The sequence below is a fragment of the Fukomys damarensis genome, unplaced genomic scaffold, assembly GCF_012274545.1.
Source record: "Fukomys damarensis isolate Sample0158 unplaced genomic scaffold, DMR_v1.0_HiC HiC_scaffold_5, whole genome shotgun sequence".
NCBI classification, from domain to species: domain Eukaryota; kingdom Metazoa; phylum Chordata; class Mammalia; order Rodentia; family Bathyergidae; genus Fukomys; species Fukomys damarensis.
In genome coordinates this window covers 64,208,081-64,225,674 of record NW_022900917.1, presented here as the reverse complement: position 1 = coordinate 64,225,674, position 17,594 = coordinate 64,208,081, and the positions used below count along the sequence as shown (strand labels likewise).

Here is a 17,594-nt window from a genome sequence, read left to right as displayed (position 1 = left end):
CACTGGAGGAAAGATAGCCTCTTTAATAAATGGTGTTGGAAAAACTGGATCTCAACCTTCCAAAGATTAAAACTAGACCCTTATCTTTCACCATGCACTAAATTAAAATCCAAATGGATTAAAGATCTAAATATTAAAACAGAAGCACTAAACTTGCTGGAACTCTTGAAGACATTGGCATAAGAAAAGGCTTTATGAACAAATCCTCAATAGCATGGGAACTAGCAGAAAGAATCAACAACTGGGATCTCATCTTATTAAAAAGCTTCTGCACTGCAAAAGAAACCATCAACAGAACTATGAGACAACCTACAGTGTGGGAAAAAAATTTTACCAGCTGCTGCTCAGACAAAGGACTACTATCTAGAATATATAAAAACTCAAAACAGTCAGCCCCCCCCAAAATATAAAGACCCAATTCAAAAATGGGCATCTGAAATGAACAGACATTTCTCAGACAAAGAAGTCAAAGCAGAAAGTAAATATATGAAAAAATGTACCACATCACTGGTCATTCGAGAGATGTAGATGAAAACAACACTGAGATTGCACCTCACTCCATAAAGAATGGCTGCTATCAAGAAATCACACAATAACAAATGTTGGCGGGGTTGTGGGGAGAAAGGAACCCTTCTGCATTGTTGGTGGGAGTGCAGACTGGTGCAACCACTATGGAAATCAATGTGGAGATACCTCAAAGAGCTGGGACTAGAGGTTCCATTTGACCCAGCCATCCCTCTGCTGGGTATCTTTCCAAAAGAATTAAAAGAATCATACCACAGTGATATATGCACACCTGTGTTTATAGTGGCACAGTTTGTAATAGGTAAAACTTGGAAACAGCCCATCTGCCCATCAGTTGGAAACTGGATTAAGATGTGGTTTTTCTATAAAATGGAATACTATTCAGCCATAAAGAATGAGAAATTAGATTCATTCATAGGAAAATGGATACATATTGAGGATATCCTCCTAAGTGAAATAAATAAGTCACACATGTAATTACCAAATAGTTTCTCTGGTGTGAAAAACTGTAATAGTACAGAGATCCTAATGAGATAATTGACCATGTGAAATAGAAAGAAAAGAGCTAAAGGTGTAGGGAAAGTGGGAAGGGTAGGGGAAAGGTAAAAAGGGAAAAGAAAAATATATGACAAAATGAAAAAATGGAAATAAATTGTTTGTAAATGGGGAAGGGAGGAGGGGTAAAGGGAGGGCACGGAGAAGGCGAAAAAAACTGAGAACCAAGGCCTGTCATGTAAAGGTACAAGATCCCAACAATGAATGTAATTGTACTGTATACCTAAAATGTACCAATAAACTCAATGAAAGAAATAAAATAAAATAAAATAACATTTGAGGGCTGAGAATTTAGCTCAGTGGTGCCACTGCCTGCTTTGCAAGTGCCAGGACCTGAGTTCAATCCCCAATACCATAGTAAATAAATAACATAGCATAACATTTGTGCTAGTTTTCCATTACTATAGTAAATATCCAAGATGATCAACTTAAAAAGAGGGAAGCTTCATCTAGCTCATGGTTTCAGGCATTTCAGTCCACAGTCAATTGGCCTTGTTACTTTTGGGCTTGTGATGAGGCAGCATATCATGACAAGGAGTGCATGGTGGAGTCCCACAGTCCTCTTCAGGGTTATACCCACAATGACCTAAAGACCTCCTACTAGGCCCCACCTCTTATAGCCCTCCCAGGAGCACCATTGCTACTACCAGGCCTTTAATACATGGACCTCGGGGAGACATTCCAGATCCAAACCATAGCAACTTCATTGAAGTGTAATTTACATTTAGTACAATTCACACATTTTAAATGTACAGTAACAAATGTAAAAACCTTACAATCTTATAATATTTCATTTACCCAGCCTCCCGTCTGTCCTGTGTGATTGTTGTATATCTTTTATATGTAGATATAGTATAAGCCACATCCTACAGTGCTATATCATTTTCACTTTAAACAGTGATCTGTCTTTTAGGTAAATTATGAGAAAAATAAAGCATAGTTATTTACATGTAGCTACTATTTGCCATTTCTGGTGTTTCTACACAGTTCTGTAGACACAAGTCCCTTCTGGTATCATTTTCTTTCATGCTTAAAGAATAACATATAGATCTACATCTGGAAAACTCAGCTTTCACGTATTTTAAAATGTCTTTGGGCTGGGGATTTGATTCAGTGGCTCCAGCACCTGCCTCACAAGTGTAAGGACCCCAGTTCGATCCCCGGTACCAAAACAAAACAAACAAACAAAATGTCTTTACTTCATATTCTTTTTGAAGAATATTTCTCCTGGATATAGGATTACTGATTGACATGGTGTTTCTTCCATAACTTTACATGTGGCATCCCATTTTCTTCTGACCCTCAATGTCTCTGATAAGAAGCCACTGATATTCTTAACATGGTTCCCTTAAACACGTTTCTTTTTTCACTGACTCATTTCAGTATTTTTCCGTCTATCTTTGGATTTTTAGAAGTTTGACTGGAATATACTTCATTGTGGTCTTCATTATATTTGTTCTGCCTGGCGTTTTGCTGAGATTGTAGGATCCATCCGTAAATTGGAGGACATTTTAGGAAAAAAATTGGCCATTATTTCTTCAAATGTTTTTATGCACCAATCTCAGTCTTCTCTTTCTGGAACTCCAGTGACACATATGTTTGGCCATTATGTAGCATCTCATTGGTCCCTGGGGCCTTGTTAGTTGTCTTCATTATTTGTTCTCTCTGTCTCAGAAATTGGATAATTTCTGTTGACTATCCATCCAGTTCACTCACTTTTTCCTCTACTGTTTCTATCGTCATTGAGCCCATTCAGTAAAATTTCCCCCTGTTGCTTTTTTATTATAGAATTTTCATCTTGTTCCCTTTTATAACTTCCACTTATCTGTGGAATTCTCTTTCCTCTTTAACACTACTCATTCATTTCATTGAATATGTTTTCCTTTAATTTAAGCATATATATGACAGCTGTTTTAAAATTCTGTCTACTAAGTCTAACAACTGAAAAATCATATGTCTCCTGTTGATTGCTTTTATGACTATGTATGATACTCTCCTGTTTCTTTAGATAGCTAGTGATAACACTTTCATGTTTCTTTATATATCCCGTGATGTTTGTGAATACTGGAAACATGGATAATGTGTTGTAGAGACTCCAGATCCTGTCATAGTCCTAAGAGCGTTAATTCCTCATCAGACAGTTCACTCACTGGCTGGGCTCCATGAGGGCTTGGTTTTATGTTCGCCAATGCAGAGCAATTGAAAACCCACATCCTTTGACCTCAAGTGCCATTTTTCCTCCAGATTTTGTCAGACTTGGATTTTAGGCTGTTCGGGGATCGATCTGGAGTACGTATCACCCTAAGGTAAGGTTCTCAGCCTATGGTGTGCCTTCTCAGTTGCTGAGTTGGTCGTTCGGGTGGTAAATGACATTTTGACTAGATTTCTCCAATATAGCACGGCAGAACTCCAGCCTCCTGCACCTTTGTTTGCTTGGCACTTATAAACCAGCTTCTGCTTTCAATCCCATTGCAGCTGTCTGACCCATCTCAGTATTTGCACAGCCTAGTCCTAAGCCAGCGACACACGAGTGATACAACACAAACTCCCAGTGCCTCTTGTCTGCGTAGCTGCCTCCTCTCTAGTGTCCCACCTCTTCACGTTCACTGCTCGAACTCCGACCTACTGTCTGCCTTATTAGCTCAATGGGACTACCGTGGTTGGCTTGGGTTGGTGGCGCTTGCACTCTTTGCTAGGACTCTAGCTTTTTGTGAGGCAAAAGGGAAATTGTGCTCTAACAGAAAAACAGAACAACATGGTTTCAGTTCTTTCAAGGCCATACTCCTGTGTTGCTTTATGACCACATTACAAAACAATTGCTTCTTTTATTTTTAGTCTAGTTTTAAACACTGTTCATGGTGAGAGGGCTATTCTGGTGCCTGTTAATCCAAAATAGCTAGAAATGCAAGTGTACTTGACTTTTTAAATCACAAAATAAGTGATTCATGTGTTAACATATGTAAGAAATTCCCTGTACATTATATGTTATGTATTATATCATATATACTCACATAATATGTTGTAGAATATAGTATTATTTAATATACATCACATATTAATTCATCATTAATTTATTGAGGACTTACTATGTGTCAGGCACAGTAATCATAGGAGGAAGGAAAGGTACTAAAATATTTTTAACATATTTAGAAAGTAACAGCCGGGCAAATTTTAGAAAAGAATTGTCTTTCTCATACAATGTCCTAATTTTAAACATTTTCAAACCTTAATCTAAAAGGTGACATGATTTGTCATGGCCACACAGCTATTAATTTCAGAAGAAGAAATAGCTTAGCATATTTGCTATAATTTATGGGTTTTTAAAACTCAGCCTAATGTTTGGAGATTTTTCCCTCTATAGAAATTTTATCAGTGCCAAAAATTTGATCAAAATCCCTATAGATGAATTAGTAATTTAAGCCAGAATGAAAAAATAAGTAATTCTGGGACCCTAAGAACATTTTGTGTCAGTTTCACAGAAAGATTAACATATGGTGTGGAGTCATCATGAGTTCACAGTAGTGAAAAAGCTTGGTTGTTTGGAACACTCCACTGCAGCCTAGAAAGAGGAGGCTATGAGTTGCCTGGGTATAAAGTACTTGTTGGAAAAAGAGAGATATAACAAGGTTATCTTTGTAACAGCTTAATAACTGTAGTGGATTTCATTTGCCACCGAGAACATGGAGAAATGTTGCCATCTTCCCAAAAGCTGTACCTTTTATATGTTTCTGAAGAAAGGAATAACAGTGTATGATGAATACAACCAGACCGCTGTGCCCTCCCATTTAACTTTATCACCAGGTATGAACCTTGAAGGACCTCTGTCCTGGGTTTTTCCCTACAAGAATTTTACTGGAAAGTATTTGCTGACCCTTTAGAATATGTCTACACATTAAAAGATCAAGTTCCCTAGTTCTGGGGGCGAAGGTGGTAGGAAAAGCTATATACAATAAAAGGACTTCCCTATGTGGTTTCTTCCGTAAGAAGTTCAGACTGTTTTGCTTTCAGAGATGTCAGACATGATCATTGAATCACTTGTCCTAATGAGGACAACTAGGCATGCTGGAAAAAATATTCTAAATGTTCTGTTTTTTAAAACTTGAAAAAGATGCCTGACAGAAATACGCATGGATCCTCTCTGGAGAAAGATTAACAGCGTCAAAGTTGTTCAGTTATTTTGAAGGACAGTTTTATGTAAATTAGATCTAACAAAATAGCCACACCAGAAGACAAAATTAATGAATAAAAATTGGCAGAAACTGTAGTCAGTAGAAAGAGAACCACAGGGGATCTAAATACTGAAATTAATCATATATGAAGCTAAAAATGATTGTATTTCTTATATTTAAAAAGATCAATGTAAACATTAATTATTCAGGAAAGCAGAAGATATGGAAAAGCACCAAATATATATTTTAGAAATGAAGAATACAATTCCTAAAATATAAAATGCACTGGAGGGATTTAAAATAACTTGACACAGGTGAAAACAGAATTACTGAACTCTAGAAAGGGCAGGGAAAAATAAACACTCAAGATGAAAGCGCAGAAATCCAAAGAATGAGAAATACTGAAAAGAATGTGAAAGCTTGGGGAACAAATAGATGCTGAATTTCATAAAATAATTTTTCTACATTTATTGGTAGACTGTGATTTTTTTATTAAGGTAGTGGATTGCAGTTTAATTTGGTATTAAGGTTGAGTAGTTGGCTTGATGGGGAAGGGCATGCTGACAGGAGTGGGCAGGAACAGGGCTTCTTTCAAGCTGGCTCTGGTCTCTGCGCTGCCCTGAGTGATTTTTACATGGCTGCTTGTCTTGTGGGGACTTATATACTGTAACATCTTTGATTTATGTAGTTTCCTGTATGTATTCTATATTGTGCAAAAAAAAACAACAAGAAAAAGTGTTGGCCCAAGATTCGACATCATGGGCAGGTGCCAAAAGAGACTGGCTTCTATTCTCCCTACAGGAGAACTGTGCAATTTGTCAATAGTAAAGAGGCAGCAGAGAGGGCTAGTAAATTATAGTCCAGTCATCCCCAGTGAATTAGAGCTGTCTTGAGAAATACACTGTTGAGGATTGTGGGCTCCACCTGGGCCAGAGGGACAGGGGCCGTGACTAATAGCAACATCTGCTGTGGCGCAGGGTTGTAGTAGGGGCACGTATGTGACGTACTTGCCATTTTTGCCCGGATGATTGCTAAGGAGAAGTTTTAGAGCAGCTTTTAACTCCAGCGCTGCCATTTACCACGTGGATAGTCTTGGACAAGTTGTCTGTCTTGCCTCAGTGTGTTTGTATTTGTGAAGCGAGTGGGCCAGTTTAATGGAAGGATGTATGGAAAATGCTAATACGGTGCCCAGCACACGCCACGTTCTCCAGAAGGAGCAGCTAACCTTATCATGGTTGTTTGCTTTAGATCACCTTGCCTCTGTTCTGCCATATTTCATTTTCTCCTAACCTCAGGATTGTCTTTATATCTTTTTCTCTGAGCTTTTTATTCTTACCTACATTGATAATACCAAAAAATGTTAATTTGACCTGAAGTTGGACACTTACTACTCTTAAAGTTTTAAATTGACTGGGCAACAGAATATCCACCGTTCCTTCCCTAGAACAACTCTCCTTTAGCCTCTTGTGTGATGCAGAAATGTATTAATATGAAAGGGATAAATTGAAAATAAAGGAAATCTCTAATGTATAAGGATATTCAAAAAAGAGCATGCAAAACTTATAAAACCTAAGCTTTCGTGTTTAACAGTTTTCCTCTTTTCCAGTAAACAGGTGCATCAGACAATGACAAACTTACGCCTTAACTACAGGGAGAGCCACCTCCCTTCCTAGTTGTACACTTATTTTCTTTCAGAAATCCATTAGGCCTGGGAGACCATTACAAGTGTCTGTTGCTCCATTAGCCAAATGAAGTCACAGAACACAGTCTGTGATATTCATCATGTCTTCAATCTTACCTGGTGCTAACTGGTTCATGTAGATCAGAAGTAAGCATGAGCCAGTAATCACCACAGGATGATAGTGATGATGGTGGTGGTGGTGAAGGTCACAACCAAAAATGCTTATAGGAACATTTGCTTCAGGTGTGACCTTGGGCGATAAGGTCCTTGAGTTGGCTACTGAGTTAAAGTCAGAGAATTTTTATCTAATCACTCTTCCTGGATGGGCACCTGTTGATTCCCAAAACACGGACACCTTCCAAATAAGGCACCTCCCCTGGCCTCATGAAATGGTGATGGCGGCACAGAGGAAGCCAAGGATATTTTGGAAGCTACTTCAATTCCTAGTCCTGTCTGCCGGGTATCTCATGTTTGCCCACCTCGTTTGCTCTTGACCCTTTCCTTTGCTCTCACACAGAAGTACTGATCATATGGACTGTGTCAAAAGACTGCTTTACCTTCCATATTCAGGTTCAGTCAGTGGAGAGCTGAGCAGTGGCTCAACAGGAGGCTGGATGGTGAGGTTAGGAGTCCTGGGTGCCCAGATGCATATGTAAAGGGCATTTTTGGATGGCTCTACAACAGCCTCTCCAGATGATCCTCTCTTCCCTGTCCTTGTAGCCACTCTTTCCACACTTCTTCCGCCCTAGGAGGGATGAGAGGTCACTATTGTGACCCCCAGGACCTCACACGCTCCCTTGTGGCTCTCTTTACTGTACCCACGCCCTCATACAATGTACCAAGTACCTTGATAATCTCAACTTGAGTTACCTTGTTCCTTTCTGGAACCTACTGTTCTGATATTTGAAACCTGATTCCATTCTTTCTGCAAATAAATTTTGAGTATCATGTGTAGATTATGTAGGGAGAATTTGGAGTCTGCTCTCTGACCGAGAACAACTGCAGGTATCTAAGCTGGGCAGTGATAGGTAATAGGGTGATGCTACAGAGCAGGTTAAAGGGCAGAAGAATCAAATCCAGGACACCCCACCTTCCAATCCTGGCCAGGGTTACTAAGGACAGCAAAATCTATAAGGGAAACAGCAGATGTGACAGATGTTATGCATGAAACATTATTTGCATTTGCTGGAGAAGCAAGCAAGAATGAATGTAGGCTTGGCGAGACAAGATTTAAGGAGAGGAGATGGGTCCCAGTGCAGATTTCTTGCATGTGATGAGATGGTGGGACAGCCTAGTAGAAGCATCTGGTGGGCTTATGGAGAAGCATGACTTGGACTTGAAAGGGCGAAAGAAACACAAGTGCTGGGTGGCAAGTGAATGAAGTGAATGAATTGGGCGGGGAACAGCACACATGTGTTGGGGAAGGTTGGAAAGCCACACGAAGTGTCAAAGACTCACCAAATAAAAAGGGCCGGAAGGAGCTGTTTCCTGTGGACCCAGCCTACATGTCCATTCCTCTGGGAATGGTTTTGTATTTTCCCAGGTTAAGTTATTCTCTTTCTCTTTTATGTTTCTAAAGCTCTTTGGGAACAATTTTTAGGCAGGTTATTGCCTGATTTTGTAATTAGCCTTTCCATATTTGCCTCCCCACCTAGATGAAAACTCCTCATGGGCAGGGACTGCGTCTTTTGCGTCCCTGTGGCAGTCCCCAGACTCCAGGAGGTCCAGAAGGAAGGGAGGTGAGAAATTAATTATGGAGTTGGAGGAGAACTAAAACTGTGCGTCATCAGTTGGGACAAGAAGAGAAGAGAGTCTGAAAAAGAAGGGCAGGGGGCCAGGGATTTAGCTCAGTGTTTCCGCCTCCTGCCTTGCAAGCGCAAGGACCCAAGTTCAATCCCTGGTACCAAAGGAAAAGCCAGGTGGGCAGAAGCAGGAATGCCAAAAAGCTTTAAAAAAAGGACAGCCAAGACAAAGGTGTGGGTTGGCCGGAGAGAGGCCCTAAGTCACCTGGAGTGTGCAGTCCGGGTAAGAATGGTAATGACAGAAACCACACTGTCAAGAGAGAAAAATCCATGCTGCACCACTCACACCTATAAAGTTGCAGTGTTGGATAGCAGTCACCAGGCTCCTCCATAATTCTGGTGAATAGCTTTTATGGCTGCTAGATGGAGCAGCCAAACGTGGTTCACACTCCCTAGTGTGCGGCAGAGGTACATCTCCCTGCCTTGCCCTCTGCAGTGATCGTGTATTCATCATAAAGACATATGAAAAATATGAAAAATATAATAAATAACCCTGTTTTTGGTCACACCAGTTAGTGTGAGTATTTTCTGAATCCAGTGTTGGCTTCAGTGCTTTTCTGATTACAGATTACCTGGGAGGGTGAGGTTTGGGCCAGGATCACCTCACGCCCTGCATCTGAGAACGCCAGCAAGCCTGGATATTATTGCTAAGTCTTCAGGCTGACCGGTTGCTCTGGGGTATTGCTTCTTAAAGTTTAGAAGATAAAAACGTGGTTAGAATGAAAAACACACCACCCCAGAGGGACTGGATCGAAATCTGTACTTTAATAAGATCCCAGGGGACAGGTAGGCAGATCCCCCTGAAAGGTTCCAACCAAGAGCCTGGCCACACTCATGACAATAATGGTTGTCACTAAGAATTTACCATGAGCCAGACAGTCTGAGCCCATAACGTGAATGAACTTGTTCCATCCTTACAGCACCTTTTTGAGTCAGGCACTGTTGTCATCCCTGCTCATCTAAGGACAGGTATCTGAGAAGTGTAGAGCTGGGAATCACTGGGGTCATTTGGTTCGTTAACAGCCACACAGCTCCCTCTTTTCCCACCTTTCAGAGCAGTCTGCAAGTGCTTCAGAGGTCTCCAGTAAGGTCACAGGTGAGGGATGGCAGAGCTATGTGCCTGGGGGCCTGGAGAAAGGCAGCTCTGACCCTTGGGAAAGAACTTGCTACAGTCTAGGTATACCCGTTTCTCTCCATTAGGGAAGGGAGAGCCCCACCAACAGTATTTTTCTAGGAGATACAATCTTGTTCTAGCCTCCTCTCTTGGGAGAGATTGGTGCTTTATCTGTTCTTCCTTGAAGTCAGGGTCCCACGCCCAGGGTGACAGGTCCAGGGTCAGCATGGACTTGGTGGACAGAGAAGGGTAGGTCACTGTCCTTAAACACCTACTTTAAGGGAAATCTGCCCTTTCCATAAGGCTTCCAGATCTGAGCTGATGGGCTCAGCAGGAAGCTTAGAATTTGCTCACCATGCAGTGATTCTGATTTTGTTGGAATTTGGTTAAAAGTTTGTTGGGAAACGTGGAAGTCTTAACTCAATTTGGTGAGGTTAGCCTCTTAGTCAACCACCGTGCAGCTAATTAGGTCTCTGGATTAAACAGTTGGTTTCCTGCTTCATTCTGAGAGAGTGGAGCTGGTAGTTTACACCCCAGGGGTGAGCCTCAGGTAGGTAGACAGGTCCCGATTCCTGCCCCAATTTTGTATGTGTCTTCTGCATACCAGCTCTGAGCCACAGCAGGGTCTGAGTCAGCAGCTCCTCTATGGCCCTGGCTGCATCCGTTTTAGGGCTGTCACATTTAGAAGAATGTTTCCAGGTCTGAGATGGACTGAGTGTGTCTCTTCCCTGAGGCTTTCTGTACTATTTCCCTCTCAAAAGGCAGCACAACTTCTGTCTTCAGTTGGATTGTGTCTTAGCTACTTTTCTCCTTGCTGGGACAAAATACCTGATACCCACAAGTCAAAGAAGGAGAGGTTTATTTCAGCTCACAGTTTGTAGAAGTTTCAGTCTATAATCAGCTGGCTCCAGGGCAGGGTGGCACATGGCAGAGGGGCATCACAGAGGAGAAACACTCCAGACAGGAGACAAGAGGCAGCAAGCAGCAAGCCTGCCCTTCCCTTTTATACCATCTGGGATACAAACCTTTCAGTGGGGCCACCTACATGCAGGATGGGCCTTCCTAGTATCCACACCCAGAACTATGCAAAACCAACTAGTGGACTAATTTAGTACCACACACCCTTAATCTCAGTATCAACTCCCTAGATCTAGCCAGCTCAGAAAAGCGCCACCTATGAATTCATAGGGGGGTCATCTAGATACAAGCATACCAAGCTGAGTCTGCCAAGAGGCTGTGGTTAAGGTGATCCCCCAAAAAGCCTTCAAAAAGTGCCGTACAGTGGTACTTTGGTTCACAAACTTAATTCTTCCCACCATCTGATTGCAGAATTTGTTCCGCCATTCTGGTTGCAACCAAATTGCAAGTATAAATGTATTTTCTCCTTCCAGTAATTTTTTTGAGAGGAGAGAATCAGAAAAAAGACATAGCACTTACCATAGGTGTTTCCCCAGCCACCCAGATTACCTTGCTCATGTGGGGCCCACAGGCCCCTCCCTCTGAGGGACCCATCCACTCACCACTATACCTGCCATCCCCACACAGCAGGCGGCCCATGGAACAGACCTCAGGCAGTCCCCTCAGGCAGGTGTTGAGTCAGGTGACCCCAAAGTCCTATTATGAGTCCATCCATAAGGAATGTGTATCCACCATGTCTTAGTTACTTTCTCATTGCTGGGACAAAATACTCGACACAAGTTAAAGGAGAGCCTATTCTGGCTCACAGTTTGTAGACGTTTCAGTCCCTAGTCAGCTGGCTCTGCAACAGGGCAGCGTGGCTGAGGAGAAACATGGCAGCTCATGCCGTGGCAGACAAAAGCAGAGAGAGGGATCAAGGGAGGAGGGAGGGAGACAGACCCTTCTAGGCCACACCCCCAGGACCCACTTCCTTCAACCAGGCTTCACCTGGTTATAGCATTTAGCTATAAACTCATCAATAGATTAATTCACTGATGAGCATCTCACACACACACACACACGCGCGCGCGATTTTCAATCACCTCTCAAAAGCCCCACCTATGAGAACATAAATGTCCAGGAGACCATCTAGTCATGAGCCATAATACGTCATCACCCTAAACCCAAACTTCTCTTTCCTACCTCAGTGATTCTTAGCATTGTGTCTTAGTGGCTTCTGTTACTAAGCCTCCTTTTTGTTGCTTTCCTAACGTTGGGCTGAATAATTGAGCCCGAATAGTTGGGGACATGAAGTCTTCATTCCTAGCCACTAATAAAAAAGCTGTGAGTCAATGTGAAGTCTAAACAATAAAGCCAAATAACCTTGGCAAAGATCTCCAAATTTGGGATCTTCCAATATTTTTTCCTTTTCCCCTTCCCTTCTGACCCCAAAATGACTTAAAATATGAGCTCAAAGAAGGACGCATGGGATACATCTTGTGTATAAAGAACAGAGCCCTTATACCTACCTCTGGAGCAGATGACACTTCTACACATTACCTCTTAGCCCTAGTAGATTTTCATTTTTCTCCTTTCTCAGGCTGTGGCTCATAAAGTCATTTTCAGACTCCTTCTTGATATTACCCCTGGGGCCTTTGAACAGAGCAATTTATCACCAAAGCAAGGCTTGGCACGGAGCTCTTTTATAAAGCAAAAGTATATGATCTGTCCTCAGCCTTGCATGCATCAGTGCACTGCCTGTAACAGTACTGGAGGCATCAGCTGTGGCCAGCCTGGGCATCCGCAGGCTAATCTCAACAGTACCTTAATCCAAGGTGCCACATTTGCTTTCCATAGTTGATGGTTTCTCCTCACCTTGTAAGAAAAGATAGGTTGGCTTATATACACAGATCCTCTCAACATTTCCTAACATGGAATTTTCACATTGGTTCAGAGAAAGTGCAAGCATCTCTGTCCACAGCCTCACAGCAACATAATGCCAGATAAATCTGTCTCCATCCTTCTCCTCCCAGGATGCAATTATGCTACTTCCCAAAGCCCTTGTCACTATTCTCATTGCTAAGACAAAATACCCAACACCCAAAGTTAAAGGAGGAAAGGTTTGCTTCACCTTATAGTTTGTAGGGGTTTCAGTCCACAGTTGGCTGGATCCAAGGCAGGGCAGCATGGCAGAGGGGCATCACAGAGGAGAAACGGTCCATGGTATGGCAAGCAGAAAGAAGTGAGCAGTAAGCCTCCCTTTCCCTTTTATCACATTCAGACTACATGCCTTTTGAGTGCACCCATACCCAGGGTGGTCTTTCCTATTATCCACATCCATATCTATGCTAAACCAATTTAGTTATCACACGCCATTAATTCTAGTACCATGCACCCTAATTCAGCATCACATACCCATGATCCAGCCACCTCCCAAAAGCCTCACCTATGAGCATATGAGGCTTTGAAGGAGACATCTAGATATAAGACATGACAGCCCTGTCTCCCTGGAAGGTCTCCCTGGCATCCAGGCATCTTGAGTGTCTTTCCATCCACCAAGAAGCGGTCATCTGACAAACTGCAAACTAGTGGAGACTGGATCTCTAAATTATGTTTTTGATCCCTGTATGGAAATGTATGATCCAAGATTTCCAGTAATCATTCTCATATCAAATATTCGTTCCCATTGTCCCCACATTTGTCATATCTCATACCCTCATTTAGTGCTATGAAAACAGGTTTATGCCATCTGTGGTCCAATGATCTTGTCTTCACTGGGTATTTCATAGCAGTGGCTTCACCAGGATTGTCAAGGACTTACTTTCTTCTACCAGTTTGAGCAGATGGCCCTGAAGAAGGATCAGCAATTGCTTATCAGCCAAAAGCATACCCTGTCTGGAAAGAACACCTAGGAGGGAAAAATGATGCGTTTCCATTTTAAGACATGGGCTGGGAGCTGTTTCTTAGATAACTGAGAGTTCATCCCAAGAAGAATCTAGTAGACATCCAGGCCCCACCGCTAAACTCTGCATGAGGAACGTAGAGGAGGGATTTTGGCCCCATGCCTTCACACATCAACCTGGCTTGTGCCATCTCAGCCCCTGTTCTTTCCACTTCCCAGCAGATGCGAGAAGTATGGGTTGTGCTTTATGGGCACAGATCCTGGAGGCTGAGACCTATCCAAGAGGCAGAGGGAGGCACTTAGCACAGTGCCACAACCCACACATAGGCTGTGGAGCCTGGCCTCTTGGCACTAGTCCCTGTGCCTTCACTCAGTACCTGTACACCCATGGGAAGGTAGCTTCACCTCATCTGTAAACTGTGGTTAGTGGTAGTACCTACTTTACTGGGTTGTTGTCAGAAGGAAATAGGACAATCCAAGTTGAGTGTCAACAGCTGGACCTGATCCATGATGAGTCTTCAGAATATGTTAGTGAGTTTCCAGGGAGCTCTGGTGTCCCAGAGCAAACCTGAATCTTTGCCAAGTCCCTCCTCAAGAGCTTAGCTAATACCTGAGTACCACTGAGGATGGGGAAACCACTACCTCTTAAACACCCATCTACCTGCAGGTAGGTTTGTTTCTTAGAGAGCATTTATTTGAGTTGAACCTAAATGTTTCCTGGATTCTTTCCTAGTTGATTTTAGCTCCACCCCTGGGTCATACAGAAATCATCTTTCTCAAAATAGCCATTCAAATCATGTGAAAATCATTATTATCAGCATCCTTGCTTATATTTTTTTTACTTGTGCCACAGATCTGTCCTTTCCTGACAAAACATCTTCAGTATCTTCTAATGATCTTTGAATGACGTGGTTTCCGACTCCTTCATTATTGTGGTTTCTGTCCTCCCAAGGCACCCTGTGCTCACACATGGGATACAGCTCCTGTGTGTTAAATCCAAGTGCGTGCCTGAGACACCAAGACAAGAAGATATGATGAGATTCCAGGAGCTGCCAGGCGGGCAGACAGCATTCTAGGCAGGGAGACCAGTGCATTGAGCTGCAGAGGCAGGAAGCCAGATGCCTCCAGATGGTTGTGTCATTGCTGAAGTGTAAGGTACAAACAGGGAATCATAGGAGATCAAACCAGGGAAGGAGATGGGTTTGACCGAACAGTGACAGGGAATCACTGGAGCACTTGGAGAAGTGACAGCTTCCCATGTGTCCTGTAGTAAGAGCAATCTAACTGCAGCATGAAGACCAGGCAAACCTGAAAGTGGGGAGGCCAGTTCGCCAAATGGCAGAAACCAAAAGGAGAGAGGGCAAATGAGTCATGTGCCGAAATGTCCAAAATATATACCAAGAGGTTAACAGATGTTGTCTTTGGACAGTGAGACAATGAGTAATTGCCATTTGCTTTTTACTTTCCTGTGTTTTCTAATTTCTCTTTAATACAGATTTTTAATTTTCTCTCTAATTAGCATGTGTTATTTATATACTAAAAATAATTTATGCATCTCTAAAAATAGTTCAAAATCAAGCCAGCAGGATTTGGAAACTGATTGGAGGGAGGAGCATGGGGAATCTGTTTGTTTTCTCCAGTGCTCAGGTGGGTGGTGCACCCACCAAAGGAGATGGGGACATGAGGAGCAGAGAGCTCTGTGTGCGAATTCTAACGGTGTGGCTGAGAGCTGGGCAAAGCCGATGGGCTGCTTTGACTTTCCTGTGGCTTCTTCATGGCCTGCTTGTTGTCTGTCTCTTACCCTGCAGGACGCACAGCTCACCTGGCTAGTCTTCGCTGGCCTAGATATCAGACTCCACCGCAGCAAAACCCACTGATGCTCTGCAGTAGCAATAGCATTGGCTTAGGTGACAAGTCTTTCACTGCTTCAAAAAATACTTATTGAGTACCTGCAAGCTGCTCTGCATCCAGCCAGTCCTGGGCAATAAAACAGTGAGAAGAGCAGGCCCAGTCCCTGTCTTCACAAAATTCAGCCTCGTGTGAGAGACAGAGTAAATGTTTCAGAGCCACTTTAATCAACATACTGTTTCAAACCACGATAAACGTGTGAAAAAGAGGAACTAGTTCTAGGAAGATGTATCACCAAGGAAGCGTTTCCGGTCTGGCAGTGTGGGGAAGAAAGCCTAGGAAGAAAGGTGCAGGAGCTGAGAGCTGAAGGATGTGGAGGAGGGAAGCAGGGAAAGTGTTCCAGGCAGAGGGAACACGCGTGGCAGCCCTGAGAGGGGAGGACGTAAAAGTCGTGCCTCACTGCCCCAGGGGGCTCCCTGCTGACAGAGGCACTGTTGGCTAATTTCTTCATCACGTGGACCTCCTGGAGTGCACGTACACAGACCTAAATTGCATGGGTCAGTTACTCAATGTGGCCTCTCGATGCAGCCAAAAGATGCAGCAAACACGAGATGCAGGAAAGGGGCTACTGCCAAAATCACATGGCAGGCAGTTTGTACAAGTAGGAGCACACTCTACAATAATGATAAAGGTATAATAGATATAGACCTGTCATGTGGTCATTCATCATCATTATCGCATATTATGTGCTATTCATAATAGTATCTGCTATAGTTTCATATAACAACAGTGTAGTATGTGTGTTTACACCAGTATCACCATAAATATATGAGTAATGCTTTGTGCAATGATGTTATGACAACTACAGTGTCACTGGATGATAAGAATTTTTCAGCTCCTTGTGGGACCATTGTATACATGTGATCCGTCATTAACTGAAAGGTCGCTCTGTGTTGCATGACTGTAGTACATTTGAATCTAAAAGAAGTACTGTTTGACTGGAACCCAGGGATAGGGGCAGAGCTGGAAAGGACCAGAGAAGTGGGTAGGGTCATATCCTACAGGCTTTAAGGGGGCACAAGAGGACACTTGTCTCTATCCTAGGAGAGAAGGAGGCCCTTAATGGTTTTGGAGGTCTGAGGTGGCCTTCTGACCAGCACTGATGGTTGCAGCCGGGAGGAGGGCTCCTTCCCCATGTCTCATCTGCCCCCAGCCCCTGTCTCTTCCCCTTTGAGGCTGTGGCCCTGACAGCTTAACATGACCCCTCACTCATGGATGGCTCATGCAGCAGATGTGAGGGCTTCCTTCCCCCTCCTGCGAGGAGCCTTTTGAAGCTTCCTAAGCAGCCACCTCTGAAAGTGGCTTTGCAGCCCAACTTTCTTCATGGCTTCTCGTACTTTAACACTAATGTGTGTACAACTTGCTAATTAATGGAATCATTTGGATCTGAAAACATCTTGTTCTAATGGGAGGCTGCAAAGCACTCTCATTAATTCACAGGTAAAATTATTCCAGCTTTTCTCTCTCCCTCCACCCGTCCCTTTCTTCCCAGCGTGGCTTAGTAACTAGGGAGAATTCTTCTAATCAGCCTTTTGAAAATCATTTCACCAGGGCCCAGAACACTGGAGACTGCCTTGGGGTCAGGGTGAGGGTGATGCAGCCTTGGTTTACCCAGCAGAGAGGGCAGAGGATAAATACAAAGATGGAGCTTTTGCTCCCTGAGAGGTGGAAGGTCCTCCAAAGCTGGGAGGAGGGAACAGTGGGGGAGTTAGAAGTCACCAAAAGTGATCCATGTGTGGAATTAAGAGGTGGCTGTCCTAACGTGTGTGTGCCACAGGTAGCCCACGAGATGATTTCTGCACATCTGGCCTAGATGGAAGGAAGGATGGGCTGCCCACTCCTCCTTTCTCTCCTAGGCTGTGACAATCAGGTATATTCGCCGCTGGCAGAAAACACACAGGTGACCGTCTTGGGGACGAATGTAATCTGAGTGTGATTTGTTGGCAGCCACCTTCCCACCATTTGCAATGAAGCCCTGCAACATCGTCTGTGAAAGAGTAGCATTTTTGGCGTGTTTCTAACAAAGTTCATGATTTTAAAC

The 17,594-nt window shown here is 43.2% G+C and overlaps 1 protein-coding gene across 1 annotated transcript in view; it reads left to right on the top strand.

The window, feature by feature from the left end:
• The window catches only part of Cacna1c (calcium voltage-gated channel subunit alpha1 C), a 712,468-nt gene that overhangs the window by 499,809 nt on the left and 195,065 nt on the right, over nt 1-17,594 (top strand). The gene's annotated exons all lie outside the window — the stretch shown is intronic.